The 15,879-nt window shown below is 43.5% G+C and overlaps 1 long non-coding RNA gene across 1 annotated transcript in view; it reads left to right on the top strand.

Annotated features, from left to right (window-relative positions):
- LOC139589150 (uncharacterized) overlaps positions 1 to 15,879 on the top strand; it is a 78,998-nt gene that overhangs the window by 32,853 nt on the left and 30,266 nt on the right. The gene's annotated exons all lie outside the window — the stretch shown is intronic.

Here is a 15,879-nt window from a genome sequence, read left to right on the forward strand (position 1 = left end):
TTCCATGTCCTGGACTTGCTGCTTCATTTCCTCAGGTATTCACTGGCACCACAAGGCAGAGAAAAGCTGCATTATGTCTTTTCAAAGGATAATTTTATTTGTTTGAAGGCAGTTTCCAAGTTCAGCAAGAGGAAAACTGAGGGAGAAATCTCAAAGATGCTGTCCTTCTAGCCTGGTCATCACACTAATGTTGTGAGCTTCTCTAAGAATCTGGCAGTAGCTCTGTAAACTGCTAATACACAGCAACAGGTCTGAGGTAAGCACATGGGATCACTGGAATTGGAGAAGACGCTTTTATTTCACACTATCAGCTGTTTACTGGTGGGCCTGAAATGCCCATCCATGCATTTCCTTCCTGCCTCCTGATGCATTCAAGAGGAGAGGAAGGACACATCCACAGGAATCCTCATGAAGACTTATTTCTGCTTTTCAGTTTTGCACTGCCTTGTCCCATCAGGCTCACAAAACTTTTATAATGGTCCATACTGTCTAAGGAGTGGCTGGGGAAATGGTGTCCTCCCTAGAGTGAATAATGATGCCTAATCTCCCAGAGAGGCCATTTACAAGGGTAGAAATAGTATAATCAGAATAATTGTGTCATTTGAATCTCTTCTAAGTGTTCCCCTATCAAATTTTTATTTTATTTGAAAGATGTATAGCACCAGCCTTAGCGCAAAAAAAGAACAGCATCAATTAATACTGGCCAGATAAGGAACTGCATAATGAGACTGCACAGGGAGAGACGGCCCTAAGTAAACAGGATGGAACTACCAAGAGGTCTGCCTTGCATGGGAAAAAAAAAGATAGTCTTCTTTCTGCAGACATCACAACCTCACAATTGCTAAATACAAAAAGAGGAAAGGATGGAGACAAAAATTTAAAATAATATGTGCTGCCCCTGAAGAGCATTTTTGCTATCTGTAACATCCTTCCTAAGTGTGAATTTGTAAGGACACTTGCTTATGATTGGTTTTCTTACCAGGTACTTGCCATCCAGGTACTGGAGCCTGGAGGCTCTGTCCTGGGGACAGGTGGGTGTAACTCCTGAAACAGAGTCAGCATGGTCAAAAGCAGTGAGGTATATTTTCCTAGCTAGAAGCTGTAGATTTCATTTCTTTTTAATGTTGGAATTCCACTGTGGAGATACTAAATATTATGACTGCATTAATATTAGAACTAATGTTCTGAAAATCAGGAAGTTCAGTGAGATGATGTACTACACAAGGTATTTCCCAGCCCTTTGCACCACCATTGAAGACTTCCATATATTTTGTTCCCTCATTTTCATACATATTATATTGCCTATCATTGTGCTGCCAAGTGTTGCAAACCAGTGAAAGTTCATGGGGTTCTGCTTGGAGGCAAAGATCAGACTACAAGCATTTGTTGTGCTTGAACCTTATCTCTTTGCAATTGGGAAGTTCTCTTTGAAAACTGCAAACACTAATATTCCCATTTTAGGAAAATGTCTGCTGAAGTACTGGTCCATTTTCCTGTGTACAAGGATTTCAGTGGTGCCTGCAATTCTGAAGGAAGACCAGTCACTCAACTAAGAAATTAGAGAAAATCTATTCAGAAGAAGCCCCCATTCCTTCCCTTAAGAAAATAAAAATCCGTAATCTGCAAGGTCCTTAGGTTAGAGAAAGCAAATATCACTGCAATGAAATCTTGAACATGTCTCCAGAGCCATAGCATGTAACATTTGTCTGGACATTTGGGCAAATTTCTGACAAGCCTTGCTAAAGTGCCTAGAGGCAAGCACTACCAGAAGGTAGTTACAAGAACAATAGGTGATAGCTTAAAGCCCAGCTGAGCATAGCCTGACAACTAAGTCTTTCTAGGCTTTGAGTGTAGGGGAACCCTTGGATGCCACAATAGTTTTAGGGCAAGCTCATGGCTATACTTTCCTGTGGACAAGATCTTTCTGGGAGATGCAGGAAGGTAAGGGGGTGAGCAACTAATTTTGTTGATTTCTCTTCTCACCTTCCCTAAAGTCATGGTTTAACACTGGCACAATGCCAGTGCCCCCATGAAAATACCTTCTCCCTGTTTCTGCTGTGAGATGTGACCAGGAATAAGCAAAGCAGGCTCCTACTTAAGGAAAAAAAAAGAACCAGAACTTTATTAACTACTCTACAACTACAGATAAAAAGGAACACACAGGGAAAATGAAAACCTCACAAATGCATTTCCTCCTCCCCCCACCAAATTTCCAACACAATACATTTATTCCTCAAATCACCAACTCTCGGTCCAGCACCACCTTTTAGACAATCAATCCTCAGTTCATCAAGAGGAGAGGAGTCCTTCTTGTACCATGGGCTTCCCCTGGAAACACAGTCGAAGCCTCGTGTGTTTCCGTGTCACTCGTGGCACCGCCCGGAGAACATCTGCCGTCGTGACCTCTTCCTTCCATGTCCAGTGCTCTCACCACTGAACACGGACCAGAACTGCTTCTAGGGTTGTCTTTTAAGGATGCTCTGTCCCGATCCAAAAAAGGCACAGTCTCTCCTTTGGGACACCTGTCCCCACAATCTCTCCTTTGGGATGCCTGTCCCCCCCATATTTTTTCACCCCCTGGGGCCGAGGGGCATCAACACTGAACCCTCTTGGTTCTGAGGCCATTGCCTCCCCCTAGAATGCAGTCTCTGTATCACAAGGAACATGGTTCTGTCCATGGCTGTACAAAAAGAGTCCAGCAAAAGCTACTCCATCATCTCTTCCCACTAGGATTCTTCTCTATTCTTCTACTATCTCTCACTCGCCCAGACCTCTCTCACACTGGCCCATTTCCTTCCTCATCTTCCACTCTATCTTCTAGGAAAGGTCAATGTTCTGTAAAGTTCTCATTTTCCAAAAAGGGGTTAAAAGCTCCTACAAGCGGCCGGCTGAACCCCCCCCTCTTCTCCTTCCCAGCCGTGCTGCCGGCACAGGCCCATGTTTATCCAGTTTCAAGGTTACAGTCTCAGGCAGCAGCTCTTTCTCTCTCTCTCTCTCTGTGTCTCTCAGGGGGGGCTGCCTGATGGCTCCCGGTGTCTCTCTCTCTCTCTCTCTTCCACCCTTCCACCCCGGGGCTCAGGCCTACCTCCCTCGGCCACATGGCTTTTCCCCTCCCCCTGCCCAGCCAGCAGCTGGGCCAGGGGACAGACCCGAACTCTTTCCCGCCGGAAACCCAAGAGGACCCTCCCAGGGGAGAGCTCTGCTTTTAACCCCGTGTTCTCAGAGGCGTGTCCATGTCCCAATGGCCAGGTTAAATGCCAATATTAAAGCCTGAATATCCATTGGCCAAAAACACAGCATCCCAAAAAACACATTTCCTGTCAAACCACCGCACCTAATTAGGGAAGAATAGAAGAATTTAGCCATTGTTCGGCAGCCTCCTCAAGTGAGCAACTCCAGCACCTTGCCTTGCCCTTGCCAAGACATGACCTGTGTCAAGGGCAAAAGAACGGATTAAAGATCTAGCTGAGGTTGGGTGAAGTAGCTGAAAGGTCTTAGGTTAGGGCTGTCTTTCTCTGTCAGTTTTACTTCTTGTGTTCAGTGAAGACCAGTGGATCATATGTTCCAACACAGCCTTTAGGGAGAGCACCTACTTTGACAGCAGCCTTCATTGTGCATATAATGAAAAATTAAAACTGTTGATTTCAACTTTTGAGTTTACTCCAGAGACAGGCTTCTCAGACAGGGATACATGGATTACACAAACTGGTGCAGAGTTAGCCTGTGTTGGTAAGTGGCTGCCCCAGCTGCTGCTCTCTATAGCTGCCACTGTTGGTTGTGTCATCCAGCAGAAATACCTAGGAAATTGCTTTAAAATTGCATCTTTAACAGGGAACAGCCATCCAAAAGTCAGTCTGGAGTCACCAAGGGAGGTCATGAATATTACCTATAGCAGACCCAGGTTAACAGACCTGTGTTTTGTAGTCTAGAGACTTTGCTTCCAGAAGACCTTGAGATCTTAAGGTGGATTTTTGTAGGAGCCCCTATGAAGGTATCTTCTTGTTTAAGGCTTGAACAGAAAGGTACAACCTGTGATTCAATCACTTCTGATAGTCAGCAATTTGATATTAACCAAGCCAAGAAACAAGTTGCTATTTTATCTTCTTCCCTCACTCTTTCCTCACATTTGTGTTCAGCTACCTGTTCACCTATCTATCATTAATCATAAATTCAATACCAGGCCCCCTTCTAGGTGGCAAGATTTCACTGATGCAGGTTTGTTTTAAAGAGCTTGTTCAATAAACCTCTATCAGGATCTGTTTTTTTAATTACCAGCTGCCCCCTTTTCAAAATGCAAGAAATTTTCCTTCCCACATCATTGTTGCATCTTAGTTGAGTGGGAAAAGACAAAAAATAAAAAGGCCTAACTAGCACAAGGTAGAAGGATATTTTATAGAAATGCATGGATATAGAGAAAAACCACTATATTCCCTGGACATCCTTCCTCTGGACTGATGCAGTTTGCATTTCAGGATTTTGGAGTATGGTTCCTTCTTCATGTCCATCAGCCTGTGAGCTGAAGAACTATGTTTCAATCACAGTCTAACAAAGTACAAATTTTTTCACAAGTTAAATAAAAGAGCTTCAACTAATTTACAAGCAAAGTTGTGATGTATTTCACTGGCTTACCATATTTTAACATTTCCTTCAGAAGAATTTACTGCCTATATATTGGGTGTTCTATCTATACAAAACCATATTGCTGGCTGTTAACTTATAAAAAATAGGAGAGTGAGAAAACATTCTAATTTCTCATCAGTGTGAGAAAAGATGAGGGGAAAAAAAAGTAAAACATTGGATAATAGCTTTCTGAATAGAATTGGATGAGTTTGCAAGAAAGGAGTCCTGGGCACTGATCCTAGGCTCTCTTAGAGGCTAGAGATTCCCACTTTTTTGGATAAAGCACTTTTAAAGAAGCATTTAATATAGGCCAGATTCTGCATTAGTCTCCATAGCTTGAATCTGGTATAAGTGTTGGTGGTGTTGTGTGAGTGTCACTGGTTCACAGTCACTGGGCAAGCACCATCTACAGCCTGGCTCCACATTTCATAGTCACAGTACAGTGATAGCTGAGGAAATGAGTGAAAAGCAACATATGGCCTGTACAGAAAGCTGTGCTTGCACTGGGAAGTGAACAGTGGCTTGTTCAGAAACTGGTTCAGCAAATCTCCTGGGAAACATTCCTTAATAACAAAGGGCTTTATGAAAGCTAGACATACTTTAAGGAGGAAATCTTAAAGGTGCAGGAGCATCCCTATGTACTGAAAGATGAGCCCAATGGAGAAGAAGACTGGCCTGGCTGTACAGAGAGCTTTTGAATGAATACAGGGAAATAAAGAGAACTTTTGACCTTTGGAAGCAGGGGTAGAAAACTCTGGAAGAGTACAAGGATGTCGTTAGGTCATGTAGATAGAAATTTAGAATGGTGAAAGCTCAGCTAGAGCTCAATCTGGTCACTGCTTTGAAACATAATAAAAAGTGGTTTTACAAGTACTTAGGCAGCTAAAGCAGGCCCAAGGAAAATCTCCATCCTTTATTGAACATGGGAGGAACATTGTCACCAAGGATGAGGAAAAGACTGAGATACTAAATGCCTTATTTGCCTCAGTATTTTGCAGAAAAACCTATCCTCAAGACAACCAGCCTCCTGATCTGCTAGGCAGGGACAGGGAGCAGAAAAGACCATTTGAAATCCAGGAGGAAGCGGTTAGTGACCTTCTATTTCACTTAGATGCTCACAAGTCTCTGGGATCAGGTGGGATGCAAGAGTACTGAGGAAACTGGCAAAAGAGGTTGCCAAGCTGCTCTCCATCATTTATCATCAGTCCTAGCTAAGCAGGGACATTCCAGGTGACTGGAGATTGGTCAATGTAATTCTCATTTACAAGAAGGATCAAAGGAGGATCTGGTGAGCTACAGGTTGTCAAGCTGACCTTGGTGCTGGGAAAGGTTATGAAAAACATCATATTGAGTGTCATCACACACAAGGCATGCACAGGAGAACCAGCACATGTGTGTGCAAGGCAGGTCCTGCCTGACCAATCTGATCTCCATTTATGACCAGGTGACGTGCCTAGTGGATGAAGGAAAAGCTGTAGATATTGTCTACTTGGATGTTAGTAAAGGTTTTGATACTGTCTCCCATGGGATTTATCTGGAAAGCTGTCAGCTGATGGCTGGAACAGTTCACTGGGAAAAACCTGCCAGGATGGCCAGGTCCACAGAGTGATGGTGAGTGGAATTACATCCAGCTGGTCATCAGTCACCAGTGCTGTTTCCTGTGGCTCAGCAGTGAGGCCAAATTTTTAATATCTTTATGAGTGATCTGAATGAAGGAATTGAGCACCCTTTCAGTCAGGAGAGCTCTGCAGAGGGATCTGGACATTGATAGGCCGAGGACACAGATAAAAGGTTCAACAAGGCCCAGTGCTGGGTCCTGCCCTTGGGTCACAACAACCCCAGGCAGCTCCACAGGCTGGGGCAGAGTGGCTGGAAAGGACCTGGGGGTGCTGGTGACAGCAGCTGAACATGAGCCAGGCTGTGCCCAGGTGGCCAAGAAGGCCAATGGCATCCTGGCCTGGATCAGCAATGCTGTGGCCAGCAGGGCCAGGGCAGGGATTGGCCCCCTGTGCTGGGCACTGGTGAGGCCACACCTTGAATCCTGTGTCCAGTTGTTAAGGAAACGTCCCTGCCCAGCCATCCAGGAGCCACTCTGTCAGTCACTCTTGCACCACCAGAGCTGAGACTGAAGCCCAATCTCAGCTGCACACCCCACACCCGCACAGCCAGATGAGATTTCCTTACCGGCCCAACCCCAGGTTTCTCTTGGCAGAGTCTCAGATGTCCAAATCCTTAAAATAATTTAATCATGGCATAGTAACAGAATAACAGCTTGATCTGGGTGCCTTTGAGGAAGGACCCAGAACAAAGGAATTTGATACCCTTCTGCCATGTCTCAATGTCCCCTCCCCTGGCAGGGCCACAGGCCCCCAGGCCCCTGTTGTACAGAGTTGGCAGTTCATGGCCTCTTGCCTGGGCCTCTTGCTAGTGCTCAGCCCAGAGCTCAACCTGCAGCTCTGCTGCAGCTGCACCCTGAGCCACCTGCACTGAATGTGTTCCTCAACACTGTTTATGTCCCTTATGAGAAGCAGGACATTGAGGTGCTGGAGTGTGTCCAGAGGACAATGGAGCTGATGAAGGACCTGGAACACAAGTCCTAGGAGGAACAGCTGAGGGAGCTGGGGTAGTTTATGCTGGAGAATAGGAGTCTCAGAGGACACCTTGTTGCTCTCTACAACTGCTTGAAAGCAGTTCTTCACTGAAAGGGTGGTTAAACATTGGAACAGGCTGCCCAGGAAGGTGGAAGTGTTCAAGAAATGACTGGACATGGCACTTAATGGATATTGTGGCGATCAGTCAAAGGCTGGATTCAACAATCTTGGAGGTCCTTTTCAGCTTCAATGGTTGTGTGATTCTTTGATTCTATGCTGTTTCATTGCCATAATCCTTCTGTGGTAGAGAAACTCTTATCAAAATTTCACAGAGATGCTGCAGAGTAGACTTATCAAGACTAGAATTTTCAAACACTGGCAAGCATATTTTTGTTTTAAATCTGCATTGGGTTGTTTCAGTTTTGAACTTTTTATTTCAGAGGTAGCAGAGGAACTCAGCTGAAATTATTCAGAGTTGCATCTTTAGTTTAATCAACTCAAATAATCAAATTTGGGTTAAATTTAATTTAATATTTTAATTAATCAAATCTTTTATTTTATCTTTTTAATGAGAAGGATGTTTGTCCTTTATATTTCTTGATCAATGAAAAGGTGAGAAAAGCCCCTGCAGGAGAACTGGTAGGCATCTGTCTAGCTTTGGGCAAATCTGGAAGTTCTTGCAGCCTAAACCAGAATTGCTTCAATACACTAGAGCCAAGGCAGGCACCACTGCAGCAGAAATGTGAAAACAGTCAATTTACATCTTGCACAGTGCCTTTTGCACCACTGGTCCTTTGTAATTCTTGTCTGGTGGCTGTTGGCAAGGCCTGGTTCAATCCCCAGCTGACAGAACAGTGTACAACGATGATGATGATGAAGGAAGTCTAGGTGGAATAGTGTCCTTCTCCCCTAATTTCTGCCTTTTTCTAAAAAAAACCCAAAACAAACCAACCAAAACCCCAAAAAACCAAACCAAACCAAAAAAAAAACATAGAGAGAAAGTTGGTTGGTTTGATGTTTTCTGCTATAGGCATTTCAAGCATTTTGAAATCTGTTGCTTTTCATCTTTGAATTCAGACAACTTTTGTCTGAGGTAGTAAAATCACTGGCTAGCTAAGCCTGTTATCTAGTGGAAGAGGATTAGTTTTCTTTTCATTATGAGAATGACCTTATACAGACTGTTTGACAGAGGCACGTTTTTCCTGCCATCAGCCATGTTTTCCACCATTAATCTGCTTAACCACAAGATGAGATTTTATTTACTTGTTTTCTCATAAGATAAATGAAAAGGATTTTCGAACTTGGTTCTCCTTGGGTTTGTATTAAAGCCTTACATAGGCTTTAGACAAATTTAGACTATTGGACAGAAACATCTTTTTGGCTTAGCCTGAGCAAGCAGGAAGGTAGCAACTTTACCAAAAAGGAAGGGAAAATGGCAGTTTCTTACTATAGCAAAATGTGCCCTCTGAGCTGGTTTCTGACCTCTCCCTCTCCATATTAATCACTTCAAACTTCAGAAGAGTCTATTTGAATTTTTATGTGTGTGATGCTGTTTCTTCCTCCTATCTTGAAAAAAATGTGAATTATCTTTCTAACTCAGTTTGTCCTAAATTAAGTCAAGAGAGTTGGCAACTTCTTATCTGTCTGTGGTTTCCAAACTTGGACAGCCCAGTGCAGATGCCCTTGTCTGTACGGCTCGCTCGCAGCTCATGCATGACCAAAGCAGGCGAGTGGGACTCCCAGGAATGTGATTCATTCCGTCTTGAAGCACAAGCATAGATTAGCTCAGATGAATCGCAGCCTGAGTCTCTGCTTGAACCACACTGGTAGTTTCAATTGCTCTGTCTGAACGTTGGTGTCACACCACAAAAGTCCTTGGAGGGTGTTCATGGTCCTTATGTCCCTGGGGACCCAGGGTGTCCCCACACCCCACTGCCCAGGACAGCATTTCAGCCACTGAGGGTGAGGAAGGGGTTCCAGCCATCCTCTCTGGTGAGAGCAGGCACTAGGGACCCATGGACTGGCAAGTGTGCTTGTTAGGAGCTGGAAGAGGATGAGTGTCATGGCTCATCCTGTGGTCAGGTGCTGCTGTCCTGACTGTTCAGCCAGTGGCTGAGCTGCAGCAGTGACAACTGCTCTTTCTCCTGAAGCCAGTGCTGCCAGCCTTCCTCAGGGGGGTTGCAGGAAGACAACCAGAGAAGAGATGCCTGAGGTTGCTGCACCTCAGAAGGATTGTGTTACTGGTATGATAAGACAATACAGAAAACCTGTAAACACCTAATTTAAAGAAGGAACCTGAATCTCCTCCTGTAGCCCTGTCTATTTGAACTGCTTCCCCATTACCCCTAATTCTTGTTGAGATGTGGTATAACTTATTACAGCATCTCCAGTTTCACTCTGTGCAGAGCATTCTCATACCTTGAGCATAAAAGATGACTTAAAAATAAGTAAGTTTATTTAAAAGTACTAAGTTACTTTAAAAAAAGTAAAAGTTCATTCTATATCTGCTGTAAATATCATATTCTTTCAGCTAATGGAGGATTTTGCAGAGCCCATTTCATCTCCCAAATGTTAACCTTTTAGACAAATTTAGCTATGGTACAAAGGTTTTATGTTGAGAAGGACTTTTCTTTTTAATTTCTTCCTGTTCCCCCTTTGCAGAAGGTCTATTCTGTAGCGCACATTGTTCTCTGGAATATTCTTACTCCAGGCTCTTGGTAGCTGTAGACAAAGAAATGACCATTTTCTCAAGAATTCATTGTGATGGAGACTTGTTTGCAGTGCATTCCTTGAAATGTATCTAGCCAGTTGTTAAATTTAAGTTTAAAAATTAGCAAGCATTTACCTACTCTGCCTTGACCGTCTGAGGGCAGTGTCCCCTTATACTTGCTGGAAGTGATTTGCCTGGTCACTGCAAACTGTCTGCACTGCCCCCAACTCTGAGCCTGTTATTCAAAACTTATAGACATCAAGAAAAGCCTTTCCATGCATCTTAACTATGTCTTGGACTTGGATATATTTCCCTCACTCTCTGGGCCAGAGTGTCTGTTGCTATATGTCCTTATTGGCACTGAATTCATTTTGGGGCATACTACCTGATTCTCTCATCTTGATCTCGATCTAGATGAAACCATGACTGACCTTCAGGTCAGAGCACTCATAGGCATCTGACATGGATTACTGGAAAGTGCTTTTTGCATGACGCAGTTTATGCTTGGGTAGAGCATTACCCTGAGAAGAATATCAGGTTTTAAAGACCTCAAGTGATAAAGAATCTACAGCAGTCTTTGATTGTTCCATAGGGAACTAACCTTGCTGTCAGAAAATTCCATCTTATCTGGTTTACTAACTAATATGTTAGTATTAGACTAAGAGAGAACATGTTAGATTAAATATGTTTAATAAGTTCACATTCCATTGGATAATCAGCCTGAATAAGTTGTTCTTCAATTAATTGTCTCCTTGTTATTAATGCTAACTGTATGTTGTGAAGTACAGCAAACCACCAGACCTTCTTTTGGAGGTTTTTATTAATTACATGCACACAGGCATCTCTCTCTTTTCCTTTAATTCTATCTCATTCTGAAACAAAGCCTTCTGTATGTGGTCATAACAGGAGCTTTGGGTAGCAAGGAATGATAAATCCTGTGGAAGGGACACCAACGAGAAAGGAATATGGGGCTTCTGCAATGGGTAGTAGACACTTTTTAGATTTCCTCCTCTGAACTAAAGGTGCAGAGGATGGGGATGATGGGAAAACATGGAAGACAAAGAATGGTGGTGGTTTATACCAGTTAAGAACGTGACCTTGTAGTCATGCTTTATTCCACCTAGCTGTGGGCAACTGAAGAGTGGCATGATTTTGTTTCAACCCACATACAGGTGATGAAATACAATAGAAGATACATTTATACAGACTTGCCTCATAGTGCTCCATGTCTTGCCTGGAGTACTTACGAGTTACAGCTTTACACTATGATGGAAACCTTTGCAATATGATTTATTCTGGAGAGAAATGGCAGATTATATTGATTTTGGGGAGGTAACAACAGAGTAAAGTAATGAGGCAGTTCCCCTTGATCTTTATCTAGCAACAGAGATATTAGGCGGCCAAGTTCTAGATAAATGTCAAGCAATCAAAGATAATTTTGGCAGAAGTCTGTAAAAATCCCATGATCAGCACAGTAATCCTTGCATACTAGTAGTTTGTTCTCCACTTTAAAGCGTTAAATGTAAGGATTCCCTCTTTCATGTCTGGCACTGAAAAAGCTGAATATTGACAGTAGAATACAAAGTTCACTGAAATTCAGGCATTCAGTTAAACACCAGTGTACAAAATGAGTGTTAAGTTTTTTTACGCACGAGAAATCAGCTCTGGACATAAAGGGTGATTCTGAACACACTGAAGAACAATTTTGAAAATGCAAAAAATTTTCAGGAAATTTGCTGTCATTGCTGTCACTGCCATGATGGTCTCATTCCAGTTACAGAGATGGGGTGGGATAGCTTGCATTACTGGAATGCTGTCAGGGACAGCTACATGCTTTTTTTAGGACAGGTAGGCCATCAAGGCAAGTTGGGGGATCTGTTCCTTATGTGAGAAAGCAACCAGAATTATCCAGCTTTGCCAAGGGGTAGATGAAAAATGAGTTAAGAGCTTATGGGTAAAAATTAAGGGGCAAGCTAACATGGGTGACACTGCTGTGTTTGTTACAGGCCATCTGATCATGAGGAAGAAGTAGGTGAGGCCTTCTGCAGGTATCTGGAAGCAGCTTCACAGTCAGAAGCCCTTGTTATTGTGAGGGAATTCAGTCACTCCACTCCAAGGCAGCACAGTGAGGCACACACAGTCCAGGAGGTTCCTGCAGAGCATTGATGGTAACGCTTTGGCACAGGTGGTGGAAGAAACTATGAGGAGAGGTGGGTTCCTGGGCCTTGTACTAGCAAACAAAGGTCTAACTGTGGATGTGAAGTTCAGGGCAGCCTTGGCTACAGCGATCATGAGATGTGGAGCTCTCTGGGTCTCCACATCTGACTGAGCTTTGTTTCATGCTACTAGTCTCATCACTAAGTAGACCTCCCTCTTGATTAGTGTTGTCTTGATTAGCATTGTGGTTTAGGTATTGTGCTGCCCAATTCAGTGCTCCACAGAAACTCTCCCAAACCAGATGCTGATCTCTCACTCTCCCTTTCCCTCCCACTTCCCACTGCAGTGGGATCAAGTTGAGAACTGCAGGCACAAAAGGTGAAAATCAGGGGTTGAGCTAAAAACAATTTACTAAAAATAGCAATGAGATAAGGAAACAAACAGAAACAGCGACAATATTAATTACAGGAGTATTATGAAAGAGAGGGTGATTCACATGCAAAAATTCTCACCACAGACCCCAAGAAAAATTAACAATGATGGACAGTTCCCCCCCCCCCGCCCTTCCACCATGTTTTTTTGACTGGAAGCCACATGCCCTTCTTCTCAGAAGTTAGGGAGAACCCCTTTTCCCTGCCCTTGGCAATCATGTGAGGTGGTATCAAATAACATTAAGGTCGTGGTTGATTCTAGGATGGCTAGTTACTGATGATTTTCCCACTTCATAACTTTTTGCTTTTCCCATGGCAGTTCTGATGCTCTTACCATTTGGCCTGTTCTCTCAGAGATGAGAAGTCAGATGCAGTATTGGCTCAGAAACAGAAATGTTTTTAAGCTCATTGCCATGAGTTATAACCCATGTCAACCATAAAAAGGTGAAGATGAAGAAAACCCCAGGTGATGGTATCCTTGCAACAGATGATTTATGTTTTTTTAAAGAAAGAAAATAAACAGAAAATTAAGGATGAACCATTTTCCTGAAGGACATACTGAAACACTTCATGCAAAGCATGTTACCTGCACATAGAATAGGATGTGTACACTGACACAAACCACTGTGTTCCTGGGACTTCACACCATCCTGCATGTTTTTGAATTGTCTGGAAGAGAAACAGAAGGTGGGAGGATATTAGACAGAGGCTATTGTCATGAGAGAGAAAGCTCAGACACTGTGCTGCAGTGAGATAGCAGTGCAGTCTTTCTTCTGTGACCATCATGGAGAGTTTCAAACCAAAAGTTGTGGAATGGAGTCATGAATTTGCCAGGTAGACTGATGTCTTCACTCCTTGGAAAAAAAGTTAATCATATGAGTTTAAAAAGTTAATCTTTACTGTGAGCTGTTCTTGGCAACTTAAGCCATATCCTGGAGAGGAGAAAGTGCAGAGGGGAGCCAGTAGACAAGTGTGTTACAGGGTTTGGTTTGTACATGCTCAAGGAAGCTGGTCAGTTGCACAGGAAAATATTTGATTACTGACAAAGAGCATATAAAATCATTATGCTTATTTTTGGAAACCTCATCTCCATGTCTCAGTATTTCTTTTATTACATTTTTTTCTTCAGATTATAGTGACAATAATCCTTCCCAGACACTGGTATAATGGTCGCAGCTTCATTTGTCACCTATTTATGTGGCAGGTGGGGCTAACTAAGCAGTTAGGAAAGAGAACTTCTTTCCTGATTGGGGTCAGAAGATAAAACACAATAAACTCTATTTTTTGCTTTCACAGGTCTTTATTTTTATTTTTGTTTATAGACATAATTGCTCCCCAAAGTAACTTTGACTTATTTGTAATTTCCTTTTTTTGACAGGTATACAGTATTTAGCTATTCAATTCTCTGATGTGCCAGCAAATAGACAGGCATTTTAAAAAAATAAATGTTCTCTTAGACTGAGCATATTTTTCCTTCTGTTCATTTCTGGATCTGCAAAATGGAAAGAGATTTAAGGAGCAGCCCAAGTTTATTTTGCAATGAGGAATATGTTTGCCATTCTTATTTTCTTCCATGTACCACAGTATTGTTTTCTTCATTTTATTGTCTCAGAGCTGATGTTAAATGTGATTATTTTTAGGGTATGCTTTAATTTTTCAGTATTTCTTAAGCATTTTTTTCTGCATTATAGAAGTCAGAATCCATTTACTGCCAGATGACTGATGTTCACCCATATTACTTAGCTGGATGGTTACTAGATACTACATGTATTTCGTCATGGTATCCTAGAAAACCTTTCTTCTCTCTCTGTCTTTGTCTCATTCCTCATTTTCATGTCTCATTTCTTATGCAGCCTCAGCCTGTGTAAGAGGGCAGCACCCAAATCACCTAACCTACCAGCCCCTCAACTATAAGGTGCCTAAGAAAGCAGAATCAAGTAGTAAAGACTTTCTTCTCTCTCTGTCTTTGTCTCATTCCTCATTTTCAGGTCTTGTTTCTTACACAGCCTCAGCCTCTGTTGGTCACTCTGACAATGTTTGAACTACTTTGTCAATTTAAATTAAATTAGCAGGAGGTCAAGAGGGAGGTTCGAGCACATTTCATGAAAGTAGGAGATCTGTTAACAGATGGCTGCACTAGCAGCATTGGCCACACTCCTGTGTCCTCCTGCATGCCCTGTGCAGCTTCATGCACAAGGAATGGTTTCTGTGCTCAGACCTGAATTCTGTGGTGATTCCGAGCTGGCTGAAGTGCAGCAGTGACGCCCACAAGCTCCGTCCTGTGCTGTCAGTGCAATTGTCATTTCTTGCCTTGGGCTGTAGCTTCCACAGAGAAGAAGCACTGTGCAGGGGGAAAGAAGCCCTTGGGGAGAAAATGCAGAACTCCACCAGCTGGCATTGTGCTAGGTCTGAGCGGATGGTGATGTCACTGTCTGCCGTGTCCATGCCAGCTTTCAAGCTACTGACAGATGTAGCACAGCCTCCCTCACGGAGCAGTCTGTTGTCCCTAGGGAAACTGCAAGGATCATATGACATTGCACTCTTTTAAAAAGAGAATTGCAAGAACGTCTACCTAGAAAGCTAATCAGCCCATGTATCAGAGAAGTATTAGGGCTAATCTGGAGCAGAATATGACACTCTGCATACCACTGGTACAGCATCACAGACACACTAATACACCTTCAACTTGAGGCTCGGATGGCTGGAATTCACGTATGCAGAGTGACTCTGTGCTCCTCTGCTCTTGGGACACAGTCTTGAATGGGCTCTGAAGCCTCTACGTCTCACAAACACCTTTAAATAAACAGTGCCAGGTGTGAAGGGGCTGTGCTGCTCTGTGCCCCGCAGCGTGCTGCCTGCAGCTGCCAGCTGGGAGGCTCTGGGGAGCACGGTGTGCCCAGGGCCCTGTGCTCTTGGAAGGGGGGCTCTTTCAGACTGCTAACACAAGGGGGGCTTGGGGCTGGCCAGCCTAACTCAGGTGTCTGGCTTTGCCACCAAACTTGCACTTAGATTTTATGCCCTGTACAAAGCAGTCTTGCCAAGAGTCGGTGCTCCCTTCCTACTGAGCGGACAGAGAGGCAGGAGTCTGCATCTTGGAGCACTCCTGGAGGCTTTCAGAAGATCTGATTTGTTTGCTCCACAGAGCATGGGTCTTTACCACATGATTCTGCTTTCTAGGGCACCTTATAGTTGAGGGACTGGTAGCTTAGCTGATTTGGGTTCTGCTCTCTTAGCTCAGACGTGGTTTTGCACACTAGCAATTGATGGGCAGGACTGTTTGCATGTGGCTGCAGGGCTCAGAGTAATGCCTCAAGACAGGTACATGCACTGCTGAAGGCACCGCTGCAGGTTTGGCTGAAATGTGCTCTCT

This window comes from Agelaius tricolor, unplaced genomic scaffold (genome assembly GCF_023055355.1).
Source record: "Agelaius tricolor isolate 1412-34295 unplaced genomic scaffold, bAgeTri1.0.p SCAF_4, whole genome shotgun sequence".
Taxonomy (NCBI): Eukaryota; Metazoa; Chordata; class Aves; order Passeriformes; family Icteridae; genus Agelaius; species Agelaius tricolor.